The sequence below is a fragment of the Strix aluco genome, chromosome W (genome assembly GCF_031877795.1).
Source record: "Strix aluco isolate bStrAlu1 chromosome W, bStrAlu1.hap1, whole genome shotgun sequence".
Taxonomy (NCBI): domain Eukaryota; kingdom Metazoa; phylum Chordata; class Aves; order Strigiformes; family Strigidae; genus Strix; species Strix aluco.
Window position 1 is genome coordinate 28,775,420 of NC_133970.1, and position 23,472 is coordinate 28,798,891.

Consider the following 23,472-nt stretch of genomic DNA (forward strand, 5'->3'; position numbering starts at 1 on the left):
GTCTGGCTGCTGATTTTACCAGACTCATATCTTCCTGTTCACTATCCAGAACAGAGCCAAGATCTGTCCGGTTGCAGGTTTCTTGTTCATTCCCCTCTTTTTCGGACCGTGAGATTTTTTCTCGGTCCAAGGCATCTAACAGAGCCATGTGAAATTGCTGAGTGGTGTTACGCTCATCAGCTAATTGGCTTTTCAAAACTTCAATTTGCTCTTGCCAGAGTTTAGCTTTTTGTTCAGTAACTTTATGTTCCTCAACCAATTGATCCTGGAGAGCTTTTACCAGATCTTGTAAGGATTTGATTATTTCCCCTTCTAGCTGTTTCTTAACATGTTTATCTTTTTGGGCTGTAGTCAGTGCTGCCCCTAATTGCCTGGTCGTGACCCTTGCACCCCCGCACCCCCGCAAGTGCACTGATATAGCTTGCCACTGCTTCTGGATTATGCCAATTATCGTGGGCCCAAACCTCTACTAAAGGAGGAGGACAAGCCTTATACTCCTTCAGTTTCTCAAAAATAGGGGAGCAGTCAAGCACCGACATTTCCTGCCCAGTCATGGCTTGCCACTGCTCGAACCTCTCCTGGCTTAGAGCTGAGAGGTCACTTCCCAATTCTCCCTGTCCTTATCGGATAGAGAATCGGTATCCCTCCGACCCTTTCCCAGCATATAGCTGAGGGGCCAATTCCCAGTTCTCCTTGTCCGAGTTGGTCAGATAGAGAACCGGTATCTCATAAGACTTTCCGACACCGAAGGGGATCCTGCCGACTACGCCAATTTTAATGTCACGTCCCGCTCAGACGAGGGAGACAAGTGACTCAGATTCGCAAATCCCCAATGGAGCGGACAACAAGTCTCCAAGTCCAAACATTTATTAACTACCCACAATGTACTAATTGAACACATGATAATTGGCTAAGTATATAGGAAGTTGTGGCAAGCAATACAATATGCCTTGCATTTCTTAATGGAAAAAGGAAATGAGGGAGATAGAGGGAATGGAGAAATACAGATCACTGGTCTGGGTTTCTGTGCTGATCCCACCGGCGAGGGTTCCAGGAAGCACAGGAGGCAGCCGTCTTTTTCACTTGCATCCGTCTTCTTCGCTTCACTGCACTCTCCCGGGCCCCCCCTTTCTTCCCCCCCCTTGATTTATACCCACTTTCCTTGGGTCTGTCCCCTAGGTCGACCCACATACCTACGTATCCCATATACAGGGAGGGGTAAGGTGTTTCATGGGATGATGCAATTAGCATGATCATGTTAGCCCTCGTTAGCATATTGAGGGGTGTTAACTTTAATATGCATTTCGTGGATAATGAAGCAAAGGTCATTCACCGGACAGATGGCCCTTGAAATTTGTCCAGGTGCACCAGAGCAGAGCCGTCCTGTCTCCACAGGGCTCCCTCCTCCAGCTGCATCTTGTGTTATTCGGGCAGCCTTATCAGCTTCGACCTCCACACTATCCACCCTGTGACTCATAGTTTTGTCTTGCGAGTGTTTGAGGCATTCCTTAGATCAGCCTCAACTTTTGCTTTCTTAGGCTGTTTTTCTTACTTTCTCACAGGCCTGGTTTATCAGCTCTCACATCAGGCCAACGGTATCTCTGAGCGAACAAATGGCCTGGTCAAGCGATTTGCTAAAACCCATGAGACTGGATGGCATTTATGACTCTCCGATGCCATCTATCAATTAAACAATAGATGGAGTGGAAATGGCTGTCCCAAGATGAAAGCTTTTTGTGTTACTGCTACAACTATAGCACCACAAGTGCATAAACAACCTGGAGAATATCTATGGGTTTCTATGCAGGAAAACCTGTGTTAGTCAAGTTACCACAGATTGGAATGGTAGCAATGGTACTAACCACTCCAAAGAATCTCTATGCTTGGGAAGCAAAGGATAGTTCTGGAAATATCCATCGAATCAACACCAGATGGATAATGCCCTCTTTCTAACCCATTGTGCGCCAGTTAGACAGAAGCCGAGCGATTCTTCTTTTTGTGTTTACAGGTTACCAGTACCCCAGATGTTGGACAACTGTACCTGGAACAAAGGACTCCCCTATACTAATCTCGAGTGTCCACAAGGATTATTAATTTTTATGTTTGGTGTGATTCTGTTTTTAATTTGTATATGTGCTTGTAAACCAAATGTTTTGGGGAATGTAAGTTTTTATTGTGAACAAGGATGTCAATTGCAAGTTCCACGTTCACACGTTTAGTTAGATAATGCTTGTAGTTAGGATTAGCAAACATGACATTTATAACCTGTATTGGAAAGATATGTTTTGGTTTAATGTGTTTTTATGTATTATGGAAATGGATGACACCCCACTGGAATCAAGAAAGTACTCAGAATAAGAATAGGTGAACTTTACCTACCACCCATGGTTTAGAGGATAACCTAGTCTTAACCTTGATAAAGGGATTTGCAATTGCCCTCAATGAATCTAGTATTACTGCTTGCTTGCTCCTACCCAAATCTGTGGAAGATCCCCTTCCCATGGGTATTCTTCCCACAGATATAGCGGGGGAAGTCTGCTAAGACTGTGGAATACAAGTGGTATCCTCCACATAATAAATGCCTATTCCTCAGATAGAAAACAAGTTGCTGTGCGACTTGATCAACCATTCAATTTTTCTACCATTGACAAAACAAGTTGTACATATTATGCAAATGAAAATATAACTCTCCCCTGTAATTGGATCATATGGGGTACCACAGATTTGCAACCTTGGGGACGAGGAACCAACATATTACAATATAATCAACCTGTAAAAACTTCCTGGTGCATACAGTGGAGTAAAGGGCGAAGTTGCTCCAAAAGAAATGGCCGTAGCCATGATTGTTCTTGGTTTGGGTCTGATAACAGCCTCCAAAGTTATATACCATTTGATCAGAAATTCCCTTTTGTCTCAGTATCAAATGAATCAGCATTGTGGTCTTGCCAACATGTAATAAATTGTTTTAATTGGAAACAACATGATTGGGTTAAATGCTATTGGCCAGATTACATCACCCTAAAAATGGACTGTCTGTGCCAAAATCGTAGCATAGTTTACAAAGCAGTCAATGCAGATTTTGCACCTCATAATGATTGCTGCATTGCCTCTGGTGATGCTCCAGCAGGTTTGATCTGGGCCTGTAATGATGGTAATATGTACACCTCTCTATGGGCTGGGTTGACTGAACTCCGATGCACCTTAGGAATCCCGACTTTGTGTCCTACGTGGAAAAGGACTCCCGTCCAACCCCACTGGGTGGCTCACACAAAGCGGGCGAGAATAACACTAGAAGGAGATGTAGAGGGATGGCAAGGCCCAGGAGCAGCCACTCGCCTAGCCTGGGGACTGGAAGGATTTTGGGCATTTGGATTTGTCACTACGCGAACGTGAACATGGTTAAGCAAATTAGCTTATCAAGTAGAGAAATTAGCTAACGCTACTGACACTAGTCTGCATCTGCTCAACAGTCAACTACAGGCTACCTCAAAATTAGCTCTGCAGAACCACATGGCACTAGACTTGATGCGGATACACCAAAATGGACTTTGTGGCTATCTAAACCTCTCCAGTACTGACTGCTGTGTTTAGATCCCTAATGTTACGCAGGATCTCAACATCCAACTAGAGAAGATACGGCAAGTAGCAAAAGACACCCGCGAGCTACGAGAGTCAATGAATAACAGCTGGCTTTCAAAAGTGTTTAGCTGGTTTGGACTTGGTATTATTGGTTGGATCCAAAATTTGATACAATATGTGTTAATGTTCATTGTGCTTATAATTGTCATAGGTATAGCAATAACTTGTATAAAATCAACTATAATGAAAACTGTTAGCATAAGAATGATTCAACGAACTAACTATATCCCTTTAGAGGAGGAGAACCCAATCAACGTCCCTGGTCCTGATGACCTTAATTAGAGACCACATTCAAGTGTGTGCGTGTGACTGTAGTCACGGGGTGGAAGTGTTGGAAGTGTGGGAAAAGCAAAACAGCGAAAAATCTGCAAAACACACATTTCCTTAACACATGGTGCCCAGAACAAACACAGGACGGGATGGAGATCCAGTGATTTGTGTTGCCGTGGCACCAAGGAGGAATGTGAAGTGAGGTGGAGGCTGCGCGGTCCCGTTCTTCCACTTTTCTCAAGGAACATTTGATGTGACTATGCAGATTTATCTCCTGCTCTCAAGGACTGTTTTGCAGTACTCTGCGGACCTTATCTCTCATTCTTCCTCTTTTCCCACAAAACCAGCGCACACCTTGCACTGAGGAACGTGCTGTGTCGTTACTCAAGAAACAATGGCTTGACCACAGTCCCACCCACTCACACATACACACTTAGATAAATACTACCCCGAGTTTGTATCTAACTTGGAGGGACGATAATCCGATACCAAATCGGAGGGACAGGTCGACGAGTTTGTGCTCCTCGCCCCCCCTAAGAAGGGATGCCTTTTGGTAAGATTTGGGCCCTCGGCTACGCTGAGTGATTACCCGGGAATTAAGTGTGTGTGATTGCAATCTTTCTTTTTGTGTGCAGTGCTATATAGCCAACCTGCAGTTTGTGCATCTATCGTAGGCAATCTCAAAGAATCTGTAAATGTTGCATAAGAATAAACCGTACTATTTGTGAACCTGACGGCTTCTCTTGAATGCAACTGGACCTACAGCATATGGGCTGTTCATGCATCTGATGTCAGGCCTATAGTTACGGCCATAATTGGCATACCTATTAAGAGATAAGTCCAGCCGCCCCTAGCCCCTCTAATCTCTGAGGACCGGCTAGAATGCAAGGGGATTAATCTCTTACCAAATTAATTCATTACCTTAAATGCAACAGTGAGCGAGCAAAAGACTATAAATGAGCCAGAGTATGACTGGAAAAACATGGGAGCAAGAGAGCAAGCAAGAATATGATAGCAAATAAGAACTAGTGTGAGACTGTGAGTGAGCAAGAGAGCACAAGAAAGTGTGCATGAGCAAGAGAATGTGGGTGAGACAGCAAATGAGATATTGTGAGCAAGCCTGAGGGCTAGTGAGCAAGACTGAGTGCAAGCAAAAGCATGACTGAGGGAGTGCAAGAGGGATAGAGCACGAGTGAGACCAAGAGAGTAAGAACAAGCAAGAGTGAGGGAATTAGAGCAAGATTGAGCGAGCGAGCAAGAGCATGAGGGAGAGCGCAAGCAAGGGAGCTCACAAGAGAGTGACTGAGAGCGAGCACAAGAGTGTGTGCACAAGAGAGCACAAGTGTAGAGGGAGGGAACATGAGTGTGTGCACAAGTGGGCCAGAAAGTGAGTGAGAGAGCATGAGTTCAAGAGCAAGTGAGACTGACAGAGTGAGATAGCATGAGTGAGAGCAAGTGACAGAATGAGAGCAAGAGAGTGGGTAATTTAAACTATAGAGGTGTGGTTTTCATGTTATAATGAGCTAAATTCACCTAAAGGGCACAAAAATAGGCACTTTCTACAGCATGGTTCCAGATCACCATCACATTAGTCATAAATCTTAACAATATAATAGTTCTATCCTAGAACTAAACAACTATACCGTTCTGTTGGTCATAAATCTTAACTGTACAATAGTGATCATTGTTACAAAACAAAACTTAGATTCTGAGCTGCAGATCATATGAGAAACATTGGTTTTTGTCTTTTGTTAAATTTTTGATCTTTCATCCTTTTACAACAATGGGAATCTCATTTGTATTGTGATCCAAGTGTACATTGCAATTGCTATATATATTGTGCTTGTATTGTTATTTCAGTATATTGCAGTATCACTCCGATAAATAAAAATGCCATTTATTGTCAAATACTTACAAATAAGTAAACAAAATGCCATGTAATGTCAAATACCTAAAAATAAGTAAATTTGCTATTAAACATTAAAACCTCCTCTTCTGGAATATGTAAAAGAACCTGGTCAGAGAATATTGGACTCTGACATTAATAGGCAAGTATGCTGGGGGTGGGCAAGCATTTGGCAGGGAACACAGCCAGGACAGATGATCCAAACTGACCAAAGGGATATTCCATACCATATGATGTCACGTTGTTACCCTGAACAAGAGGCCTTGTTCAGAGTTGCTTAAATTTTATGTGCTTGCTACCCATGGGAAAGAATGTATTGTTTACTGGGGAATCGTAGGCCGCACAACTGTTTCTCATTGCACCCAAGGCCACATAGTATGTATTACTGTCCATACAAATGTTTCTCATCAAACACAAGGACAAATTGGATGCATCAGTTAGGTCAGTCTGTTCTTCTCACTGTCAACAATAATTAGTAAGGAACTTCTAATCAGGAGTTACCATCCTTGAAGAGAAACATCCCGGAACATGGAAGCTTGTTAAAATTGTTTAATGTAAATTAGTTTAATTAGAGATCAGAGTGCCCTTTGGAAGAACTAGCCTCATTATAATAGTAAAAATCACACCCACTGCTTCAAAGACCCCTGCCTGAATAAAGACCCTCACCCTATGAGCTTGCTCAGAAAATTAAAAACCCACTGTAACTTTAAATTGGAGCGAGCACTGATACAAGGAAATGATCACCTGCTTTGCAACTTATGTACTTATAGCAACTTATAATGATTTCTGAATATTGCTTAATAATCCTGCTTGCCCTGACTGTTCTGTGGAAGCTTACCAAGGGCTACTGCTACTGTGTTCATCAAAACAAAGCAGTTTTCTGTGGAAACTTACCAAGAATTACTATGTTCGGCAAAAATGTTTCTTGTCCTTGGAAAGCAGATGTGCTCTAACTAGTTTAGTCTTGGTAATGAATAAGATAGCCATATATGGGCGGTAGAAATTAATAGACTGGTGCTTTTAGATAAGATAGAATGAGTAAACCAGCTGAAATCACTGTTGTTGTTCAAGAAATTGGCTAAGAGAATCTGCGCATGCTCTGAGGAAAAGTACAAGGTGAGGAGGACTATGAGCCTTCCTCCCAAAGCCCCCCGAAGACGCCCCCCAGGAGGCAATGCGCAGGTGCAAAGAGAACATAAACTGCTGACACCAGCCTCTAGAACTAACCCAGCCTCACTCATGCATATGTATGTTTGTGTTATGTAATCCAATGGATATGTATATCCACACTCTATAAGTTTTTGGTAAAATGTGCTGTTGGTGTGCAAGCTTTGTGGAGAAATCCCCTTGCACCCTGGCGCCGGAGTAAACATACCTGCTTTCTAACTCTCTTCGAGTTGTGGAGTCTGTTTCCACAAATCAGCACGTTACTAACCCATGAGGGATAGAGGTGATAAGTAAGTAACCAATACTCATTATAATAAATACATAATCATGTATTTTGGAGTGTATAAATATTTTAAAATTCTTTTGTTTGGTGTGCTTGATTTGTGGATGCTTTCCACCTGGCACCCTGTGCAGAATAAAGCAATATTTCCTCTCTAAACTAAGCTCTGGTTTCGAGAGTCTTTACTTCAGGTAACAGTGCTCAACAATAAAACTGAGTGGGGGAGAGAGTTTTTCCAAGGTAGCTGTTGCTCGGAGACTGCTTGGACATCGGTCTGCTCGTGGGAGGTGATAAGTGATTGCTTTTGGAACACTTGCTTTTTCTTTCTTGTTTTTTTTTTCCTCTTCACTTATTAAACTGTCTTTATCCTGACCCACAATTTTTTCTCTTTTGCCCTTCGATTCTTTCCCCCATCCTGCTGAGTGGGAATGATCAAGCTGTTATACCTGCTTAGCTGCTACTTGGCAGGCTGTTACTCGCTGTTGCTGGTCACCATGTTGACTTGTTTGCTCTGGTTTCTTTGTTCCCTCACCTGCTCCCTGGCATGCTCCTTCTCTTGCTGTACCTCAAACTCCAGGGCTTGTTAATGGCTGCTTTTGGCTTTTCCTGTTTGCTGTGCTGTTTATCACTTTGTTTTGCTTTGCCTGGGAGAGCTATGATAAAAGCACTGGCCTTGAGCCTAATCTGGTATTTAGCCCATGCATTGTTGCTGTCCCAGTCCTCCGGGAACCATCTCGTGGAGACAATTAACAATTACACCTTCCTCCTCCTCTCTGAGCCTCTTTGTGGCAGAAATGAAGAATAGCACCTTCCCCTTCTCCCGGGTGGAGGTTTTCTGCCTTGTTACAATAGGCCTTCAGTTTCTTGAACATCCAAGAATGCTCATATTGGTGTGCGTCATAAATCTGATTTTGGCTTTTCCTAAGCTTAACCAACTGCTTGGGAGTACCACGCGGGGATGTGCCCTGAAGCAGTTGAGTTATGGGAGGCAAGGTGCGTGGGTGGGAGAATTTGGGCAGGTACTTAAGAGAGCAATTTTCGCCTCCAATTGTTTGGGATTTCACACCTGAACAGGCTTGGAATCCTGTTGAAGTGACAGAACGCTTGCATGAAGGATGCCTTGCCTATAGCAAAGAGATGCAACAACTTCTAGCACTGTGCTGGGGCCTGACTGATGCCTACCGAGCCTGTCCAGCACCCACAAAGGAGTGAGAGGGTGTCTGGATCTGAGGATATACAAACAGACATTGTGGCTAAGCCAGAGACCAAATCCTTGACTATAACAGTTGCTCCTGTAGTCAAGAAGAAACAGTGGAATCAGAAGTCAACTTGCTTAGTAAGGGAGGAAGAAGCTCCTCCTGAGAGGGAACAGGAGGAAGAACCAGAGGAGGCGGCCTGTTCTGCAGCAGGACAGCCACAAGGAGAAGAGAGGGAAGAGGCAGACATCATAAACAAGGCAGAAATCACCTGATCCCTACCCCCGAGTGAGCTGCAAAATATGTGGAAAGATTACAGCCATCATCCAGGTGAGCAAATTATCACCTGGTTACTCCAGTGCTGGGATAGTGGGGACAATGGTCCCACCCATGGAACTAGAGGGTAAGGAAGCCCAACAGCTGGGATCCCTTGCTAGGAAGTGATGCACGGAAATAGACTCTACAACTCAGAGAGAGTTAGAAAGCAGGTATGTTTATTCTGGCACCGGGGTGCAAGGGGATTTCTCCACAAAGCTTGCACACCCACAGCACCTTTTACCAGAAACTTATAGAGTGTGGATATACATATTCATTGGATTACATAACACAAACATACATATGCATGAGTGAGGCTGGGTTAGTTCTAGAGGCTGGTGTCAGCAGTTTATGTTCTCTTTGCACCTGCGCATTGCCTCCTGGGGGGCGTCTTCGAGGGTCTTTTGGAGGAAGGCTCACAGTCCTCCTCACCTTGTACTTTTCCTCAGAGCATGTGCAGATTCTCTTGGCCAATTTCTTGAACAACAAGAGTGGTTCCAGCCAGTTTACTTCCTCTATCTTATCTAAGAGCACTAGCATACTAGTTTCTACTGTCCATATATGGCTATCTATACTCTACAAAGACTCACCTTGTTAGAACACATCTGCTTTCCAAGGACAGGTTTCTTATTTTTGCTGAACACAGTAGTCCTTGGTAAGTTTCCACAGAGCAGTCTGGGCAAGCAGGATTATTAAGCAATATTCAGAAGTCATTATAAGTTCCTATAAGTTGCTATAAGTACATAAGTTGCAAGTCAGGCAATCATTTCCCTGTATCAATTCCCCCCTTTTCTTTTTCCTAAGCAAATTCTTTTGCTATATCAAAGCAGGTATTTGAGTACATATCTAACAATTGATCTTACCTAGAATCAGGGAGATATTCTGTGTTAACACATAATGTGTGTTGGAATCCCATGTACTTACGATTACCTCCCATAGTCCAGTCATGGTGATAATTAATGTTCATCCTTTTGTTGGATTTGGAGTCTCAGGGGTCCAGTCGATTTTGATTCCTGTTGATGTTTCGGGGCTTCTTTAACTTGAGTGTGACATATCCACAATGATCGTTCTTTAATCTTGATTGCCGTATGGGATGCTAACAACACTTGAAACAATAATCTGAAAAAGATCTGATATATACATAATCACCAGGTTTAATATTGTGTAAAGGCCCGTTCAAACCTTGAGCCCTGGTCCCCAGGACCAATTTCTCTATTTCTCGCAACAGCTTTTATAGACTTATAACATAATCTGTTAGTATTTCATCTCCAACCTGGGTTGATGTTCCTGCCTGTATCATATATGGTCTCCCATATACTATTTCAAAAGGACTTAATCCCTCCTTAGTTCTGGGTTTAGTTCTGATCCTCAGAAGTGCTAAGGGTAATGACTGGGGCCAAGACAATCCAGCTTCCTGGTCTAGCTTTGCTATTTGTAATTTAATAAATGATTCATTTTTCTACTTGACCACTTGCTTGTGGATTATACGGGGTATGTAATTGCCAATCTATTCCTAAAAGTTTACTAACCTGCTGGACAATTTTTGCCACAAAATGTGATCCCCGATCTGATGACATGGTTGCTGGAATCCTAAACCTTGGTATTATTTCTTGTAACAATACCTTAGTTACTTCTCTGGCTTTATTAGTTCAGCAAGGGAATTCTTCTGGCCACCCGGAAAAGGTATCTGTCAGGACCAAAAGGTACCGAAACCCCCCTTTTCTTGGGAGTTCAGAAAAATCAATCTGCCATTGTTGCCCTGGGTAATTTCCTTTCCCTATTTGTCCGGATTTGGTCTTCAGTCCTGTTTTAGGATTATTTTGTAAACAGATTTCACATTGCTGTGTAACCTGCTTGATGGTAGTATACAGTATTTGGGCAACTATACATTGATTTAAATACTTATATAAGGCCTCTACACCCCAATGGGATTTTCTATGTTCTGCCATAACTACAGCCCATAATAATGCAAACGGTACTATTATTTTAAGTTGAGGGGTCTTTGCCCACCTGTCCTCTTCTTTTTTTTCTACCCAGATCTTCAATAAGTTTTTGATCCTCTTTAGAATATTGAGGCTTACAATCAATTTGTATTTTACCATCTGGGACCAAAGACTGCATTTCTCCTTCACCTTCCTCGGCCACTCTTTTGACCTCATGATCTGCCATACCGTTGCCAAGTTCATGGGTGGAACTTCCTCTTTGGTGAGCCTTACAATGCATTATAGCCACCTTTTCAGGTAGTTGCACTGCTTCCAGGAGTCTGAGGATTTCTTTGGCATGCTTTATATGTTTTCCCTGTGCAGACGATAGTCCTCTTTCTTTCCACACTGCCCCATGAGCATGGACCACTCCGAAAGCGTATTTAGAGTCCGTCTATATATTAATTTTCATACCCTTGGCCATTTCCAGTGCCCGAGTTAAAGCTATTATTTCTGCCTTTTGTGCTGAGGCAATTGGAGGAAGGGCTTTAGACTCTATTACCTGATCTTTGGTGGTTACCGCGTATCCTGCCTTGAAGATACCTTGTTGGACAAAACTGCTCCCATCTGTATACCAGGATTCATCAGCTTCCTCTAATAGCTCCTCCTTGAGGTCTGGCCGGCTGGAATAAACTGCTTCAATCGTTTCCAGGCAGTTGTGTGTCACAGGCTCTCCTGTGGTTCCACTAAGAAAAGAAGCTGGGTTGACAATATTAGTAACCTGTATTTTTATATCATCCTGTTCCACTAGGAGGGCTTGGTATTTCAGGTACCTTTGGGGTGAAAGCCAGTGTCCTCCTTTCATGTTGAGTACTGCAGACACCATGTGGGATACTAGTACTGTGATTTTCTGGCCCAATGTGAATTTTCGTGCTTCCTGGATATTTAGAACTACTGCTGCTACTGCCCTCAGGCAACTAGGCCATCCCTTGCATACTTCATCAAGTTGTTTAGAGAAGTATGCCACTGCCCTTCTATCTGGTCCCAAATTTTGGGCTAGGACCCCTAGGGCTATTTCCTGTTTCTCATGGGAGAACAGCCAGAAAGGTTTAGTGATGTCAGGTAAACCCAAAGCAGGGGCATCCATCAGCTTCTTTTCAGCTGATGGAATGCTCTGTCCGCCTCCCCATTCCAAGTGAGGGTTTTTGGATTTGATTTTAATAGTTCATAAAGGGGTTTTACCATGAGTCCATAGTTATATATCCACAGGCGACACCATCTGGTTATTCCTAGGAATGTACGGAGCTCTTTAGCTGTCTGTGGCCGAGGGGTCTGACAGATGGCCTCCTTCCTTGCAGTTCCTAGGGTCCGTTGACCAGCCGTGACCTCTTATCCCAGGTAAGTTACTTGCTGCTGAGCTACCTGGGCTTTCTGTGGAGAGAGTCAATAACTGTTAAGTCCCCAAAAAATTTAATAAACTAATAGTCCATGTTATGCACATTTCTTTAGTGTCTGTGGCTATTAATAAATCAGGACTTCCCCAATTCCATGCGGCCGCTCCCATTGCTCCAGATCTTTAGCTAGTTGGTTTCCAAAAAGAGTGGGGCTATTCTTAAACCCCTGGAGTAGCACAGTCCATGTTAATTGCATCTTCCTTCCAGATTCTGGGTTTTCCCATTTAAATGCAAACAATAACTGACTTTTGGAGCTCAAAGGCAAGCAAAAGAAGGCGTCTTTTAGGTCCAGCACGGTAAACCAAGCTAATTCAGGTACTAATTTGGTCAATAGTGTATATGGGTTTGCTACAACAGGATGCAGATCTTCAACAATTTTGTTGATAGCCCTGAGATCCTGTACTATCCAATAATTACTGCCTGGCTTTTTGACTGGTAAAATAGGAGTGTTATACTCCGATTCACACTCCTTCAGTAATCCAAATTTAATAAACCCATCAATTATCAGTTGGATTCCCTTTCTGTCCTCTATTTTAAGGGGATATTGCTTAATTCTTATGGGCCTTGATCCCTCTCTAGGTCTGATTATAATAGGGGAGGAGGTTTTTGCCTTTCCCGGTGTTTCTCATGCCCATACCATCGGATATACTTGGTCCCGTACCTCTTCAGGGATCTCCGTTTTAACTGGAGTATTTATGAGGGCTAAGCTCAGAATTTTAACCAACTGTTTATCTCCAACTCTAATTTCTATTCTCTCTTTTTCAAATTTGAATTCTGCCTCTAATTGTTCTAACAAGTCTCACCCCAGTAAAGGTTTTGGCGAATTTGGCATGTATAAAAATTTGTGTACTTCTAATTGTTTTCCTAATTTAAATTTTAGAGGTTTCAGAAAATATGCTTTTTCACTTTGGCCAGTAGCTCCCCTTACCGTTACAAAGTCATCGTCTAAAGGTGTCAGAGCTTCATTTAAAACTGAAAATGTTGCTCCAGTATCAACCAAAATTTCCATATGGTGCTGTTGTTTCTCTAGCTTTATTGCAACCAGTGTGTCGGGGAAGGCAGCTGGTCTGCCGATAACCTGATTGAAGAAGAGTTTGACCTTGAGAAGATTCCGGTGTACCCTTGAGATAAGGAAGCTATGCTTAAAGCAAATAACTTTCAAGGAGCTGCTGACTGCATAGCAGGATGAAGCAAGCAGGGAGGAAACTGATTAAGGTTATCCAATGAGAATGTTAAAAACAACTTTTTGACCAATTATATCGTAACACTCTGGCACCTGAAATATATAAAAATACATACTTTTAGTAACTAGCTACTAGCCGCTTGTTCACCCATGTGAGTGTGTGTGTGTGTCGCTTTGTCCATCTCTACAGCGACACCAGTGGATCCACTAGGGTAGACTCCCCAGGTCCCTGTTAGTCATCCTTGACATGGGCTTGTACCCTCTCTTTTCCTCTCCGCCTCTCTGGACACTCACTTTGCCAGCGTCCCCTCTGCTTACACCATGCACACTGGTCCCTTCCTAAAGGCCGCTTGGGTCCCACATTCTTGAATTTCCTACTTTCCTGTAGTACTGCTACTAATGCCCATTTTTCTTTTCTCCGGTCCTCCTCTTCCCTATTGCTATATACTCTCTATGCTCTGTCCAACAAGGTCTCCAAATTCCTACTCTTTGGCGGTTTCAGCTTCTGCAACTTCTTTCAAATGTCACGTGCTGATTGCCCTATAAATATTCCCACCTCTGATCACAGCTCTAAGGGTGTGTGCTGCCTTGTGGTATCCCGCAGCTTATCCAGGAATTCTGATGGAGTATCTTTGGGTCCCTGCTGAACGGTGTGTAGGGTTGACCAATTAATTGCTTTTGGTATAGCCCGTTCCATGCCCCTTACAATCCAATCTCTATATGCGTTTAGCAATTTTATATGGGCTCCTCTGTTGGGGTCCCAATGTGGGTCCTGCAAGGGGAAGTGATCTTTTAATATCTCCTCCTGTACTTTTGAGGTGATCAGTAGCCAGGTCCTGGGCTGTTTTCAATATCAATTGTTTTTCAGTTTCTGTCATGTGATCCAATAATAATTGTATATCACTCCAATCCAGATCATGTTGTTTAATTAGAAACTGAAAATGCTTGGTCACCCCAACAGAGTCACTTCGATACCCCTTCGCTACGCTTTTCCAAGTTTTGAGATCAAAGGAAGTGAACAGGACTTTTATTCTGACAGGGCCCCCATCCGGCCCTACAGCCTCTCTCAAAGGAGCCAGCAGAGGATATGGGGCTATGAGGCGGGGTGCCTGACTCTGAACTTTCACTCTCCTCCTTCCGGCTTCCTACGGGTGGTTTATAGTACTCTGGTAAATCCTTTATTTTGGCCCCTTTCTCTTTCCCCAGTTTTGTGCACCTTTGTCCTATAGTGCATGATGAACAACACCTTTTCAACTTTCCTTTCCCTTTCTTCTTCTTTTTTTTTTTTTTTTCCAGTGCCAGCAGTAGTGGATCTTGTGGGGGTGCCAGGCCACAGTCTATTTGATATTCAGGATGGTTTTGGAGGGTGAAAAACATGTCTGCATAGGAGACATCTCACTTCCCCTCCCTCCTTTAAAACAGCATGAGTTGTAGCAGAGTGTTATAATTCAGGTGTGGAATGGCTGGAAAACAACAGACATATCATGAGCAATACAGACTGAGGGGCCTCACTGTAACAACAGGCTGCAGCTGTGTTCAAGGACATATGCAAGGCTGAGATAGATTGAGAAACTACATTCATGGCCAAGAGATAAAGAAGTTGGACTGTTGAAAACAGGATGCCTACCTAGTGGGAGAGCAGCGCGTGGACACCACACCGGGACCAATCATAGGGGGCAAAAGGGTGCGTGGACAAGTAGCTTTAGCCTATTAGCAATAAGATAGCGGCGTGTGAAGCTTTGCGATAGTGTATAAATTGCTGTGTAGCCGTTAATAAAGTGGCATCAACTTGATCACATTGATCGTCTAAGTTGTGTCCGAGGCTTCCGCGTCGGCAACTGGCGCCCGACCAGGGACCCGAGGGAGCCTCATCGAAGATACGCGGGACTCAAGCCCTGGGGAATCGGGACCCTCCCGTCGGTGCTCGCCCGAGCAAGAGAAGACGGCCCAGAGGGGACAGTATCAGCCGTAGCAGGCGCTGCCCCGGCGCCTGGGAAGACGCGCGCGCAATCGTGGGAATCTCGCCCTGATCAGGTGAGCGGCTGGGGAGGAGATGGGGTCCGCGCTGGGTAAAGAAGAAGCGGCAGTGGTTAAGCTCCTCCAACACATACTCTCTGAGAGAGGATTATCTTATCAGGGGAACCTGAGGAGGGTGCTGTTGTGGGCTCGGCAGCACGGACTAATCCCCTCAGTGAGCGCAGCCTTTGAAGCAGCTACTTGGGAAAAGATCGGCGCGGCACTGTGGGACGACATTAGCTCAGGCTCTAAAGACAGTGGGAAACTCTCCACCGTGTGGAGATTGGTCCTAGACACTCTGACAGAACTGAAAGCAGAACGGCAGACCCCCGCCTCCGCTTTCGCTGCCTGGTCAGCAGAGGCCGAACGCGCTGGCGCTCAGGATTCCGCCACTGCTGGGACGTTCGCGGGATCCCTGTTCCCCAAGGCGGCTCCTAAAAGGAGGGACGGGGACGCTGCACGCGCAGCACCCGTGCGGCAGGGAAGGCAAGAGCAAAAGTCAACAGGTTTACTACAGCTCGACTCCCCCCCCTCAAGCTCAAAGGACCAATCCCCGGAGCGCCCCGCCCCGCCCCGCTCCCGCCGCCCCCCGCCCGACCCCGCCGCCCCCCGCCGCCGCCTCGCCAGAGGAAGGCGCCGACCCAGCCCTGCCCCCGTCCTCGCCCCCGACACCCCGACCGGTGCAGGAACAATCTCGTGATGGTTTACAAGATCAGCACCTGCAAGACCTAACGAGAAAACTAGAGCAACTTGAAATCCGAATGAAGGAAGCGGCTCGGCCTATTCCTCCGGCACCGCCGCCGCCCCCTCTTCCGATTAACCCCTTTTTCCCCGACACTGGGGGGGGCGGTCAGGGGGAACAGTGGCAATCGGGCCGCGGCCATCGTCGGCTCAAAGGGAGGGGGGCACTGGGAGGCGCGGGTGGTAATGGTAATCCGGCACATCGATGGCGGGGAGTTACTCGGGATGCGATAATTGAGGGGCAGTTTAACGAGCTGGGACCAATGGCGTTCCCGGTAACAGTAACCCCACAAGGCAAAGAGTGGGAGGCCTGAGACTGGAAAATGATTAAGGAGGCAAAATTAGCAGTAACACAATATGGGTTAAAATCACCATATACTAATTCAGTAATTCAGCAGATTCTTACAGCACATTTATTAACTCCGTATGACGTGCGCATGATTATACAAACCTTAGTAACAGCTTCCCAACAATTGCAATTTTTCCAACGTTGGCAAGTGGCCTGCGAGGCTGCGGCAGCCACACCCCGTCAGCAAGGGGATCCTCTATATGGGGTGCAAGCTCAGATGCTGATGGGCGCAGGCCCTTTTGCCAACCCACATTGGCAAGCAGGGTTTCAACCAGAAGTGTAATGCTTAACCCAAGAATTAGCCCTAAAACCAGTTTTAGCTGTACACGATGAGAAAGCGGCGCCAGCATTTACAGGAATAACACAGGGGCCCACGGAGCCCTATCCAAAATTTATAGACAGATTACATGCCGCTATTAATGGTAATCCTGATTTGAGTGATGAAATGAAAGTTAAATTTCTTGATATGCTTGCTTATGATAATGCTAATGAGAAAACTAAGAAACCCTTAAGCCTCCTACCGCGAGAATCTACCGCAGGTCAGCTGCTGGAGGCAGCAGAGCGAATGCTTGACCAGGAGAAAGCTGCCTCTATGGCTGCTGCGGTAGGAGCTGCAGCGCGAGGAAAGCATAATAAAGGGAAGCGAGATAAGAAGTGTTTTATTTGTGGAAAACTGGTCCATTTTAAAGCAGAATGTCGACGAACATGGTGTGAGCACTGTCAAACAGATAGCCATAATGCTCGTGTGTGTCAAAAGAAGAGAAACAGGATGCAGAGCGCACCCCGCCCTCGCGCGACAACACAAGTCCAGGGTGCTTGGACCACTGCTCCGCTGCCACCTCAGGAAGCGCAGGAGTGGACTTGGCAACAGCAGTAGCTGTTACTCTTACAGATACTACAATACATCTGGTTGATTCTAATGTGGTGGGGCCTCTGGGACATGGTTTAAGTGCCTTATTAATTGGACGTTCTTCAGCATCTGCAAGAGGTATTTTTGTCATCCCAGGACTTTTTGATGCTGACTTTGAGGGAACAATTAAAATCATGGTATACACACTTAGTCCCCCCTTGACTATCATGGAGGGATCGAAAATTGCTCAGCTAATCCCATTTGAATCAAAAGTGCCCAATGTAGAACAAAGGAGAAGGGGGGAAAAAGTCTTTGGGTCCACCGGACAACCAGATGTTTTGTTAGCCATGGACATTAGTCGGGGGAAGCCAGAGGAGCAGATGGAGATGAGACACCCTAATGGACAGACGAGTAAATTATGAATGCTCATTGATACTGGAGCAGACGTCACGCTCGTACCCCTTTATCAGTGGCCTAGACAGTGGCCTTTAGTGCCAGCTAATACAGGAGTTCTAGGGGTTGAAGGAACTCAAGTCACATCCATCAGCAGAGACACAATAGCATTTATGTTTCCGGATGGCAAGGTAGTAACCACACGTCCCTATGTGATGCACTCACCTGTGGCACTGGTGGGCAGAGATCTGCTCAGTCAAATGGGAGCTCGATTGATTACTTCGCCTTTTTAGGCACAGCCACAGTAAAGCAGCCAATCCTAAAATTAACCTGGAAAACTGATGATCCCATATGGATCGACCAGTGGCCGCTGAAACTGGACCGGCTGCAAATTATTAATGATTTGGTACAGGAACAGCTAGATGCCGGACATATCCTGCCTTCAACTAGCCCATGGAACACTCCGATTTTTACAATTCAGAAAAAATCTGGGAAATAGCGTCTGTTACATGATTTGAGAGCAATTAATGCCGTTATGTGTGACATGGGCACCTTACAACCCAGTTTACCTTCCCCGGTAATGTTGCCGGAAGGCTGGGATCTGGTGGTTATCGATTTAAAAGACTGCTTCTTTACAATCACCTTACATCCAGAGGATGCTGAAAAGTTTGCCTTTACAGTGCCATCGATAAATAAGGCCGAACCAGCAAAGAGGTATCACTGGGTGGTGCTACCACAAGGGATGAAAAATTCACCCACGATTTGTCAGTCTTTTGTCACGTGGGCTCTGGAACCCATCCGAAAACAGTATCCTCATTTACTCATTTATCATTACATGGATGATATCTTAGTGGCTGGAAAACAACTGGACTATGAGACAATATTGGGTCAGCTAACATGCAGTCTCAGGGAGAGGGGATTAGAGATAACACCAGAGAAAATTCAGAAGCAGGGACCATGGCTGTATCTGGGCTGGATTATTACAGATGCAATGATTCGTCCTCAAAAGGTAAAAATCAACACAAAAATAGAAACATTGTCTGATGTGCAGAGATTAATTGGGGATATCCAGTGGGTTCGTAATATCTGTGGAATTACGAACGATGATCTGAAACCTTTGATGCCACTCCTGGGCACATCTGTACTAGCTCAGGAGCGCCATCAACTGGATGAGGATCAACAGCAAGCCTTACAAGTAATGACCAATAAAATCATGACAGCTTATACTCACAGACAACTGGATGATAAAGCTCTTTCCTTTATGTTAGTTAACTCTGGGGGTGAACGTGAACACCCATTAGGGCTTATTATTCAGTTGAGTGAAACAAAACCAAATTTATGAATTTTAGAATGGATTTTTCTCCCTTTCCAGCCCAGAAACACAGTTGTTACACGTCCTGAATTATTTTCACAGCTTATCATAAAAGGGAGGCAGCAAATTTTAGACATCTCAGGCATCGAACCAGAAGTCATCTATATATCTGTATCTCAGTTCTATTTAAATTGGTTACTAACCACTTCAACTGTCTTTCAAATAGCAATTGCTGATTTCTTAGGTACTATCACCAATAGTTATCCATCGGATAAGCTTTTGTCATTATTATGCTGTCAGCGGTTTGTACATTTACCCTTGTGATCAGAGGTTCCAGTAGAAGGGATAACTGTCTTCACTGATGCTGGATGGAAATCTCGAAGGGCTGCAGTCACCTGGAAGGAAGGGGACACCTGGAAACATCAAATACTCCCTGGAGTGCCTGGTGACTCCTTACAGACTTTAGAACTTCGAGCTGTTATTTGGACATTTCAACGCTGGTCTCAAGAACCTCTCAATATAGTATCAGACTCATTGTATGTTGTGGGTACAGTACAACGTCTGGAAAACAGCATGGTGAAACCTGTGCGAAATCCTGTATTACATACTTTGTTGTTACAATTGCTGACGCTGTTGAACCACTGTCAGAATGAATATTTTATTATGCACATCCGCAGTCATCAGCAATGTGGAGGCCTTGTGTTGGGAAACACTCGAGCCGATCAGCTTGTCGCTCCAGCCTGGACGGGCCCTGCCGTTAACACCTTTGAACAGGCCAGGCTGTCACACGAGTTTTTTCACCAGTCGGCAAAAATTTAGCCAGACAATTTCACATTCCTGTGGCTGATGCTAGAGGAATTGTGCAATCCTGTCCCGACTGCCAGAAGGTAGGAGTCGGCCTCGGTTTGGGAGTGAATCCCCGAGGACTCCAACCTCTACAACTTTGGCAAATGGGTGTCACTCATATCCCAGAATTTGGCAGGCTTAAATATGTGCATGTCTCTATTGATACCTTTTCTCTAGCACTCTGGGCAACAGCACAAACAGGGGAAACAGCACGGCACGTCATTAAACATATGCATGCTGCAATTATGGCACTGGGTGTGCCTGCACAGATCAAAACTGACAGTAGTCCGGCCTACACTTCTCGGAAATTTACTCATTTTTGTCAACTCTGGGGTATACGTCACATCACAGGAATACCGCATTCCCCCACGGGACAAGCCATCGTGGAGAGAGCACATCAAAACTTTAAAAGCGCTTTTGCAAAAACAAAAAGGGGGAGAGGTCTTGGCTGCTGCAGAGTGACTTGCAAAAGCGGTGTATGTGCTAAATTATTTACGGTTCACAGGTGATAGAGATGAACCACCAGTAATAATACATAGTCTGGGTTTGAAATCTGGTATAAACCAATGTGACAATAATGTTTTTGTTCAATACAGAGATGTACTTACAGGAGAATGGAAAGGACCTGCAGAACTAAGAATGACCGGTCGGGGATATGCTTGTGTTGTTACAGATACTGGCGTCAGATGGGTACCGAGTCGATGGGTGCGGCCCTGGAAAGGGGAAGTCAGGAAGAACAACGCAGAGCACTAGGCTCACTCACAGGTCCTAGGCAGGGGTTTATGCTTGTGTCTTTACAGGTAACAATTCATCTACATAGGTCCCTGCAAACTGGATGAAGCCATGGATCGCAAAGAAGGACGATAATAACCCTGTGTTTTGAGGCACTTCAGAGACACCAACATCGACTGAACATGGTTCTGACCCTGTTGCTAACAGCACTACATCCAGCAAACAGAGAAGCCTTTTGTCTTTTACCAGGTTTGCAGTCGTTTTGCGCAGCTGTTCGAATACAGCCACTTATCACAGATCAGACAGAGGGACACGACAGCTTGTAGAGGGCTTGGTTTGAATTGCCGACCCTGGGTTTTAATTAATTTTATACTGAAGCAAGTTGTTTGTCTGACTTTGTAGACGAGCCAACATATCAGTAATCTGCTATTAATACAGAAAGGCAGGCTTAAGTTTTTAGAAAGCAGCAGTAGTTTTTTAAAGCTTTAGGCTTAATTGAAAACCTTGGACAAAGGGTTTTAGCAGAAATTAGCTCTGAGTTTTGTAGATGCTTAGCTTTGCAGTGTGTTAATTAGAATAGCAAGATAGTAGATAAGGGTTGTGGTGTTGGGAAAAACGGTCCTCGAAGCTGGCAGGTGTACCAGGACAACTGAAAAAGGGAGGTGAAATGATGACAACACATCAAACGTGGATATCGTGGGTCACGTTTATTTTGACTTGTTTCATATTAGGTAGTGAAGGCATTTTCGACATCATACCCAGAGCAAACATTTGGGTAACCTGGGCAAACACATCTGGGATAAAGGATTTCTGTTTGAGTCTGCAACAAGCAGATGATCCTTTTCGAACCTGTTTAATTGGCATTCCGTTGCAGGAGAATGAAACTGATTTTGATGGATATTGGAAACAACAGAGAGTGAACCTGATTAGCAGTCAAAATGATGATAGTTGTTTCATTTCAAATTGGCCTTCCATGCGTAACGCAGCTTGGCAAAAGACAGTCATTGAGAATCTAAATCAGTTAACTTCTTTACCCTTGCAAGAATTGGATTTGTTGGCCAGTGTTACACCTGTTGAGTATGTTGATATTACCAGGATGCAGAACTGTGATAATGTGGTTCCCCAGCTGCAGCCAGTGAATGGCACAGGAGTGGTTTGGTTTGGAGACCCATGGCATATTTGGTTAGCTCAGAATGGACGCCAAGATTTGTTTGTAGGTTACCAAAATGTAACAGGGCATTCTTCTTGGAATGATTTGAAAACAGGAGGGTTATCCGTAAAAACCAGAGGGGGTTTTAAACTTCCACCCGGAGTGTTTCTGATTTGTGGGGATAGAGCATGGCCTGGTATTCCTATACGACCTATCAGTGGCCCTTGCTACCTTGGGTGACTAACATTGTTTGCTCCCCACATGAGAGAATTGCTAAATCCCAGTCAGAGTCAGGGGCGAAGATCAGGCAGATCTATTTGAAACTTTGATGAAACATGCAACGATGAAGTACAGCTGCCATCGTTAGCCACAATTATAGTCACATCCTTTTTCCTCCCGGGAGGAATGGCTGCCATAAATGCAAAAAATATACATAGATTAGCTTGTTGGGGTGAAAAACAATCTAATTTGACTTCGCAAATGATAAGCGCGTTACTCACTGATGTTGATAGTGTTAGACATGCTACTTTACAAAATCGAGCTGCTATAGATTTTTTATTATTAGCACACGGACACGGATGTGAAGACTTCGAAGGGATGTGTTGCTTTAATTTGTCTGACATTCGCAGAGCATACACCAGCAATTAGCAAAACTGCGTGAGAATATGAAACATATTACTGAAGGACATGACCCCTTTTCCGATTGGCTCACTAGACTCGGGATGGGGGGCTGTTTGCAGACGTTGGCCAAAGGAGTATTGATAGTGCTAATAGTTTTATTGATTTTGATGTTGCTTCTTCCCTGTCTGTTTCAGTGTTTGCAACGGATGTTGAATGGCTTAATTGAACAAATGTTTAAGAAAGGAGAAGTCTGGATCGCTCAAAAACAAAAAGGGGGATTTGTGGAATGGCTGGAAAACAACGGACATATCATGAGCAATACAGACTGAGGGGCCTCACTGTAACAACAAGCTGCAGCTGTGTTCAAGGACATATGCAAGGCCGAGATATATTTAGAAACTACATTCCTGGCCAAAAGATGAAGAAGTTGGACTGTCGAAAACAGGATGCCTACCTAGTGGGAGAGCAGCGCGTGGACACCACACCGGGACCAATCATAGGGGGCAAAAGGGTGCGTGAACAAGTAGCTTTAGCCTATTAGCAATAAGATAGCGGCGCGTGAAGCTTGTGATAGAGTATAAATTGCTGTGTAGCCGTTAATAAAGTGGCATCAACTTGATCACATTGGTTGTATAAGTTGTGTCCGGGACTTCCGCGTCAGCATTCAGGGTCCCGTTAAGGAGCCATTTCTCCCCATCATCCAGTTTATATAGGGGTCACCACTGATTACAATATTTTATCAGGGTCTTTTTATTCACACTCCCACCTGGAGGTCTCCCAATCTTCTTCCAGTGTGTTAAAATACAGCCTGGGGGACTCCTTTTCACTATTCTTCCACTTTGCTTCCCATCTCGTCTACTTTACCCTAAAAACACCACCCGATTAAGCTGACAACAATAATATCTCACCCAGAGCAAATGGTGCAAATGTGCACCCTCGCCACAACGTACGCACCTAAATTCAAGACAACAATTAACACAGAATTACTGCCTCCCGTTGAAGGAGATGTTTTACCTATGACACTTAAAACACTTAGCACGAACAGGCAACACCGATGACCCAGCGGGCGGACACTAGGGCGCTCTGTATTAAGGAATGTTAACTCATCCTGCACTACCCCCCCACTGGTA

General features: G+C 44.6%; 1 long non-coding RNA gene across 2 annotated transcripts; it reads left to right on the forward strand.

The window, feature by feature from the left end:
- The first annotated feature begins 15,289 nt into the window (after positions 1-15,289).
- Positions 15,290-22,961, forward strand: LOC141917742 (uncharacterized). Of its 2 annotated transcripts, XR_012621426.1 has the most exons (3): positions 15,290-15,366; positions 20,640-20,820; positions 22,537-22,961. It is a non-coding gene; the product is annotated as an uncharacterized LOC141917742 (long non-coding RNA). The 2 variants fall into 2 exon arrangements; XR_012621425.1 differs by lacking the exon at positions 15,290-15,366 and having other exon boundaries at positions 20,427-20,820.
- Positions 22,962-23,472: the final 511 nt, after the last annotated feature.